This window comes from Equus caballus, chromosome 20, assembly GCF_041296265.1.
Source record: "Equus caballus isolate H_3958 breed thoroughbred chromosome 20, TB-T2T, whole genome shotgun sequence".
NCBI lineage: Eukaryota > Metazoa > Chordata > Mammalia > Perissodactyla > Equidae > Equus > Equus caballus.
Genome location: NC_091703.1, coordinates 773,347 through 781,609, shown reverse-complemented (window position 1 = coordinate 781,609; position 8,263 = coordinate 773,347). Strand labels below are relative to the sequence as shown.

General features: G+C 50.1%; 1 long non-coding RNA gene across 1 annotated transcript in view; it reads left to right on the top strand.

The window, feature by feature from the left end:
- The first annotated feature begins 2,111 nt into the window (after positions 1-2,111).
- The window catches only part of LOC138919312 (uncharacterized), a 144,291-nt gene continuing 138,139 nt past the window's right edge, over positions 2,112-8,263 (top strand). Inside the window, exons 1-2 of the long non-coding RNA XR_011429421.1 lie at positions 2,112-2,347; positions 2,645-3,200. This is a non-coding gene — a long non-coding RNA (uncharacterized lncRNA). The remainder of the gene's footprint in view (positions 2,348-2,644; positions 3,201-8,263) is intronic.

Here is an 8,263-nt window from a genome sequence, read left to right as displayed (position 1 = left end):
CTCCTGCTGCTGCCGCTGCTGCTGCCCCCGCTGGCATGGGGACAGGACCCATGGGCAGGCAGAGCTGGTGCGTGGGGACAGGACCCACGGGCAGTCAGAGCTCCTGCTGCTGCCGCTGCTGCTGCCCCCGCTGGCATGGGGACAGGACCCATGGGCAGGCAGAGCTGGTGCGTGGGGACAGGACCCACGGGCAGTCAGAGCTCCTGCTGCTGCCCTGAGTTGAGGGTTAGGGCTAATTTTATAAGGCATGGGTACGTGACTTATTTTTACTGGAAAAAAAAAGAAAAGATGATGTAAAAAGTCATTAAATGATTTCAGTGCAGATGGGGTCTGGTTATTGTGCGGTCATATAACTTTAGATACGAATCTGGCCATATAGATCGGCATGCAGGTGAGGATGCCCCAGGCTTCTCTCCCTGGGGCGGTCCTAATTCATACCATAAAAAAAGTCCACTGGGTCGTATAGTTTGGCATGTAGGCCAGGTCACCTTGGGCTTCTCTAGCTGGGGCAGCCTTAATCCACATCAGTAGCCACTCACATTTTTCAAACAAGTTTAAATAAACATGAGAGTACATAGTAGAAACCTGAGTTGAGAATCATAGGTGGGAGGTAAGGAATCTGACAGGTTGCAGTCAAGGTGTCATCCAGGGGTGCCTCTGAAGCTTGACTGAGGCTGGAGGAGTGCCGGGGTCCCGCCCCGGCGGAGTCCAGGTTCCTGAGGGGTGGACGGCGTCGGCACGATGAGTGAGGGGGAAATAAAGGGGACGTGAGACTTGGGTTGGTGTTAGCAAGTCCGACTTTACTGTGCACAAGTGTCGTTTATATATTTTTCAGGATTAGTACAGAAATAGTTCTACAAATATTCTCAGAGAGATAAGGAAATAAAAAACGAGCACAAGAATATTTATTAGCATTCTATTCTATAGAGCATAAGGTTAATGGTAGTCTTCTCCGCAATTAACTGGTGTTTGTTTTCTCTAAGCTAAAGGAGATAGGTACCTAGGCGTCTGTTGTGATTCATGGTAAAGTTAAATCCAAGAGAGAAGGTCCAGGCCTCCGGACAGGACAGCAGTCCGTCTGGTTGCATCCTGGTGGAGCCATCCCTGCCTCCCTCAATCATTTACGCTATTAGTGTAGACGGTTAATGGGAACAAAAGGCGACTCCAGGGTGTCTTATCCACAGGGCTATCTGCATTCTCAGCGGGCAGTTAAACATCTTTACATTTCTGCGCCCTTTAGGGGGTGAAAGCATTCCTTTGTCTTTTAGATTGTGGAGCTAACAGTCCCTTAAGCACACTGCCAGAGAAAGTATCACTTTGTTAGTAAAGTAAAGGGCTGAAAAGCTAAGCTAAACTATGTAGCTTCAAGAATAAAAAAGAGAAATAAGTACAGACATAACCTTGCTAGAAAGCATGCATATAATTCAGAAAATATCAGGGGTGTCGGCCGGCCATTCTTCACCGAGGGGCATCCCTGCACCCCTCGGCCCTTCTACTCATCAATTATTTATTATTTATTGCTTTTAGGAGAAAACCTCTATAGCATTTTAACAGAAAGCAGAAGGTCAAGAATAATATATAGATACTTCTTGATCATCCAATTAACCAGCAAACTTAGAAGGACCATGCATATATATTTAGACAAAGAACTGGAGGGAGAAGGAAACATTAACCAGATGGAGGCCATAAACCTGATTCGACATCTTATCTGGGCAGGATTCCTTTCTGATTGTCTCAAATGGGACTGTGTGCTCCTCCAATAATTAACTGAAAAATATCTTGAAAGTTACCTGCAGGTGGTCACATTCTCTTATGCTATCTAATTTTCCCAGGAGATAGTGCCTCCCAAGCAGCCACCCAAAGGAGTGAAAACTGGAGGTTAAGAAAGGAAAAGGAATGAAGGGCAATTAGAAGCAGCACAGGTTTCAGAACTATGTGAGGGGCTGGCCGGTTATTCTTCACCAAGGGGCGGCCCTGCACCCCTCAGCGTTAATCGGCTGGTCCCTGTCAAACAGCCAATCAAATGATGTAGCCACGGCTCCCAGCAGAGGAGCTGCTTCCAAGATGACTCACTCACATGACTGGCAAGTCGATGCTGGCTTTTGGCAGGAGGCCTTAGTTCTTCGTCATGTGGCGTCTCCATAGGGCTGCTTGAGTCTCCTTAAGGTTCCACATGGCCACTGACTTCCCCAGCGCAAGTGATCTGAGAGAGAGCAGGGCCAAGCTGCACTGTCTTTAATGATACAGTCTTGGAAGCCACACTCCATCATTCCCACACTTTTCTTGGTGACACAGCTCAGCCCTATTCTGTGTGGAGGGGACAACACAAGGGCGTGACTACCAGGAGGTGAGAATTGTTGGAGGTCAGCTTGGAGGTGGGTGATCATAGAAGTTAATTAATTTAAAAGTGAAGTAATGCATGCCTAGTGGATGGCAAGCAGTTAATTTGTGAACAAGAGAAGGCAAAAGGGAGAGAAATTTTAAAACAGGGGTTGAAATGACTTGTGTGGTTAGCGTGCTAAGGAATCAATACGAAGTTACTGAAAGTATTGCTTAGCAGCTGTTGAAGTTAGACAATGGTATTTTAGACATTTGGATAACTTTTTATTTGAATGTTTTATATGCTATTTTCCCCCCTGCTTAGGATCAGCAAAGTCTCTTCTAAGTGATCAACGAAGACAAATGTTCCAGAAATACCTAGAGGAAAAGCGACTGAAAAAATTGAGAAACCTCAGCGATGACCACTTATAGTGGGTGTTTATAGACATGATAAGCCTATTTTTCTTTCACGAATACCAGCACACCAACCAAAAAAGGTAAATTTAGTATCATAACTTGATATTCAGGAATAGTTCTTAACCAGACTCTTCTTTAAGAGATTATACTTGAGGAATTCCAAGATGGCGCCGTGAGTAGTCCTCTTTGTCTCTCGCCCTTCGAGTCTACAATTATTTGGACACTTATCGCTTGACAAAGGATATCCAGACAGCATCTCAGGACGTCTGAGACACCCACGCGACTATACATCGGAAGGCGGACGGACTTTCCTCCGGGAGGATGTGGAAATAGGTGAAAACTCTCCGACCCCGACGGGCAGCCTAGTACCCGCAAGCGGCTTTCTTCCAACGGACGCCCCCAGAGGATCCACACACATCTAGGGCAGGAGCGAGAACACAACAGAGGAGCGACGGTGGAAACAGGTGACCAGAACCCTACTTAAACCCCCCGCAATTACTCCTAAACGCAGAGGGAAACTTTGGAGTTGCACACCTGAGCCCGCGGGGAGAGTCTCTCCCCGCCATTGGCGGGGAGACCCGGCCTGGTGCTCGGGGCGCCCGGAGGGTCCCAGAGAGAGACACGGAGGGCACGGAGGTCTCCCAGCTGCCGTTGCCCGCCCCATGGGACTAGGGATTGCCGGAGATCTCGGAGAGGACCGGGGCGGGGGAACTTTCAAAGGCGGGTCCGGCGACCCGGTGGGGAAGCGCCGGAGCTCCGCCAGGCAGCAGACAAAACTCTCAGTCTGCCGGTAGCAGAGGGGCCACGCTGAGCACTCAGGGCTCCCGGCAGAGGCCCGGACAGAAGCCCAGAGGGCGGGGCGACCCCCAGCTGCCGTTGCCCGCCCCGGGGGACTAGGGATTGCCGGAGATCTCGGAGAGGACCGGGGCGGGGGAACTTTCAAAGGCCGGATCGGCGACCCGGAGGGGAAGCGCCGGAGCTCCCCCAGGCAGCAGACAAAACTCTCTGTCTGCCGGTAGCAGAGGGGCCACGCTGAGCACTCAGGGCTCCCGGCAGAGGCCCGGACAGAAGCCCAGAGCGTGGGGCGACCCCCAGCTGCCGTTGCCCGCCCCGTGGGACTAGGGATTGCCGGAGATCTCGGAGAGGACCGGGGCGGGGGAACTTTCAAAGGCCGGATCGGCGACCCGGAGGGGAAGCGCCGGAGCTCCGCCAGGCAGCAGACAAAAATCTCTGTCTGCCGGTAGCAGAGGGGCCACGCTGTGCATTCAGAGCTCCCGGCAGAGGCCCGGAGAGAAGCCCAGAGGGCGGGGCGACCCCCAGCTGCCGTTGCCCACCCGGTGAGGCTAGGGATTGCCGGAGATCTCGGAGAGGACTGGGGCTGGAGAGAGTTCCAGAGACCCAGCTTAGTAGCCTAGGGGGAAGCCCTACAGGCTCACAGAAGCCTTAGGGAAAGCCTCTGCACAGCACCAGTAGAAGGCACCCAGCCGCCAGCCACAAGGCTGGAAGACCCCAGGGCAAAAGCAGCATAGCTAGGTGTACTAACCACAGACTGTAGAAGATGCCCCCCAATGGAGTTCCTGTAGCAAGGGATGATGGGGGCATCCCTTGAACATCTTCCCTATTCTGCCTGACAGTAATAGGTGCCTGGCGTATGGTCCCCAGGAGAGAAAAGGAGAAAGAAAAGGAGCCATTACCTTGAAAATCCCCCCATTGGGGTTCCTGTAGCAAGGGATGATGGGGGCATCCCTTGAACATCTTCCCTATTCTGCCTGGCAGGAATAGGTGCCTGGCGTATGGTCCCAGAGAAAGGGAGCCATTACCTTGAAAATCCCCCCACTGGGGTTCCTGTAGCAAGGGATGATGGGGGCATCCCTTGAACATCTTCCCTATTCTGCCTGGCAGGAATAGGTGCCTGGGGAATGGTCCCAGAGAAAGGGAGCCATTACCTTGAAAATCCCCCCATTGGGGTTCCTGTAGCAAGGGATGATGGGGGCATCCCTTGAACATCTTCCCTATTCTGCCTGGCAGGAATAGGTGCCTGGCGTATGGTCCCAGGAGAGAAAAGGACAAAGACAGTGAGAAAGAGAAAGACAGTGAGGAATTTTCCGCCAGTCTGGGGGACATTCTACCCAATTGCATCCTGGAGCCATTCTCCCAAGAAGGGGTTCCCATACTCCACCAAAGGTTAGAGTTTGGTACTTCCCTTGAACTGGAGTCCCGAGTGGGACATTCCTCGCAGTTCAGAGTGTGGTCAGGTGCCAGAGGGAGGGATCCCAATCCAGCCTTAGGAAAAGAAACCTTCCACGGGAGTCTTGGAGATTTGCGGCCGTCCTAATGACTTAAGTGGCCGACCCGCGCCCACGTAAAATTTGTCTATTAGAGATAGAGTCAGGAAGGAATGGATTAATTCATTCTCCATCACCCTGAGGCTTAAGGTACTGAATCTCTTCAAGCTGAATGCCACAATTTGCCCCATAGAGTAGCCATGGGCAGCAAACGTGGATTCATACAGCCATCCAAGAAAGTTCCCGATGGAGCAGTGAATCTAGATCCATCCTTGAAAAAGAGAAAGGCATAAGGAAGAAAAGGGCACTTACCAGAACTCGAGCTCACAAGCCGATAAAGCAAGTCCCCGTACGGGCCACCAGAAATGATGCGGGATCGGTGAGCCGAGGAGTCGAAAGAAAGATTTCTTAGACTCTCAAGATCTGGCAGTAGTGCTCTTTTATTTAGAGAATAGTGAGGAATAGCATGGGGACAGGACCCATGGGCAGGCAGAGCTGGTGTGTGGGGACAAGACCCACGGGCAGTCAGAGCTCCTGCTGCTGCCCCCGCTGGCATGGGGACAGGTCCCATGGGCAGGCAGAGCTAGTGTGTGGGGACAAGACCCACAGGCAGTCAGAGCTCCTGCTGCTGCCGCTGCTGCTGCCCCCGCTGGCATGGGGACAGGACCCATGGGCAGGCAGAGCTGGTGCGTGGGGACAGGACCCACGGGCAGTCAGAGCTCCTGCTGCTGCCGCTGCTGCTGCCCCCGCTGGCATGGGGACAGGACCCATGGGCAGGCAGAGCTGGTGCGTGGGGACAGGACCCACGGGCAGTCAGAGCTCCTGCTGCTGCCCTGAGTTGAGGGTTAGGGCTAATTTTATAAGGCATGGGTACGTGACTTATTTTTACTGGAAAAAAAAAGAAAAGATGATGTAAAAAGTCATTAAATGATTTCAGTGCAGATGGGGTCTGGTTATTGTGCGGTCATATAACTTTAGATACGAATCTGGCCATATAGATCGGCATGCAGGTGAGGATGCCCCAGGCTTCTCTCCCTGGGGCGGTCCTAATTCATACCATAAAAAAAGTCCACTGGGTCGTATAGTTTGGCATGTAGGCCAGGTCACCTTGGGCTTCTCTAGCTGGGGCAGCCTTAATCCACATCAGTAGCCACTCACATTTTTCAAACAAGTTTAAATAAACATGAGAGTACATAGTAGAAACCTGAGTTGAGAATCATAGGTGGGAGGTAAGGAATCTGACAGGTTGCAGTCAAGGTGTCATCCAGGGGTGCCTCTGAAGCTTGACTGAGGCTGGAGGAGTGCCGGGGTCCCGCCCCGGCGGAGTCCAGGTTCCTGAGGGGTGGACGGCGTCGGCACGATGAGTGAGGGGGAAATAAAGGGGACGTGAGACTTGGGTTGGTGTTAGCAAGTCCGACTTTACTGTGCACAAGTGTCGTTTATATATTTTTCAGGATTAGTACAGAAATAGTTCTACAAATATTCTCAGAGAGATAAGGAAATAAAAAACGAGCACAAGAATATTTATTAGCATTCTATTCTATAGAGCATAAGGTTAATGGTAGTCTTCTCCGCAATTAACTGGTGTTTGTTTTCTCTAAGCTAAAGGAGATAGGTACCTAGGCGTCTGTTGTGATTCATGGTAAAGTTAAATCCAAGAGAGAAGGTCCAGGCCTCCGGACAGGACAGCAGTCCGTCTGGTTGCATCCTGGTGGAGCCATCCCTGCCTCCCTCAATCATTTACGCTATTAGTGTAGACGGTTAATGGGAACAAAAGGCGACTCCAGGGTGTCTTATCCACAGGGCTATCTGCATTCTCAGCGGGCAGTTAAACATCTTTACATTTCTGCGCCCTTTAGGGGGTGAAAGCATTCCTTTGTCTTTTAGATTGTGGAGCTAACAGTCCCTTAAGCACACTGCCAGAGAAAGTATCACTTTGTTAGTAAAGTAAAGGGCTGAAAAGCTAAGCTAAACTATGTAGCTTCAAGAATAAAAAAGAGAAATAAGTACAGACATAACCTTGCTAGAAAGCATGCATATAATTCAGAAAATATCAGGGGTGTCGGCCGGCCATTCTTCACCGAGGGGCATCCCTGCACCCCTCGGCCCTTCTACTCATCAATTATTTATTATTTATTGCTTTTAGGAGAAAACCTCTATAGCATTTTAACAGAAAGCAGAAGGTCAAGAATAATATATAGATACTTCTTGATCATCCAATTAACCAGCAAACTTAGAAGGACCATGCATATATATTTAGACAAAGAACTGGAGGGAGAAGGAAACATTAACCAGATGGAGGCCATAAACCTGATTCGACATCTTATCTGGGCAGGATTCCTTTCTGATTGTCTCAAATGGGACTGTGTGCTCCTCCAATAATTAACTGAAAAATATCTTGAAAGTTACCTGCAGGTGGTCACATTCTCTTATGCTATCTAATTTTCCCAGGAGATAGTGCCTCCCAAGCAGCCACCCAAAGGAGTGAAAACTGGAGGTTAAGAAAGGAAAAGGAATGAAGGGCAATTAGAAGCAGCACAGGTTTCAGAACTATGTGAGGGGCTGGCCGGTTATTCTTCACCAAGGGGCGGCCCTGCACCCCTCAGCGTTAATCGGCTGGTCCCTGTCAAACAGCCAATCAAATGATGTAGCCACGGCTCCCAGCAGAGGAGCTGCTTCCAAGATGACTCACTCACATGACTGGCAAGTCGATGCTGGCTTTTGGCAGGAGGCCTTAGTTCTTCGTCATGTGGCGTCTCCATAGGGCTGCTTGAGTCTCCTTAAGGTTCCACATGGCCACTGACTTCCCCAGCGCAAGTGATCTGAGAGAGAGCAGGGCCAAGCTGCACTGTCTTTAATGATACAGTCTTGGAAGCCACACTCCATCATTCCCACACTTTTCTTGGTGACACAGCTCAGCCCTATTCTGTGTGGAGGGGACAACACAAGGGCGTGACTACCAGGAGGTGAGAATTGTTGGAGGTCAGCTTGGAGGTGGGTGATCATAGAAGTTAATTAATTTAAAAGTGAAGTAATGCATGCCTAGTGGATGGCAAGCAGTTAATTTGTGAACAAGAGAAGGCAAAAGGGAGAGAAATTTTAAAACAGGGGTTGAAATGACTTGTGTGGTTAGCGTGCTAAGGAATCAATACGAAGTTACTGAAAGTATTGCTTAGCAGCTGTTGAAGTTAGACGATGGTATTTTAGACATTTGGATAACTTTTTATTTGAATGTTTTATAT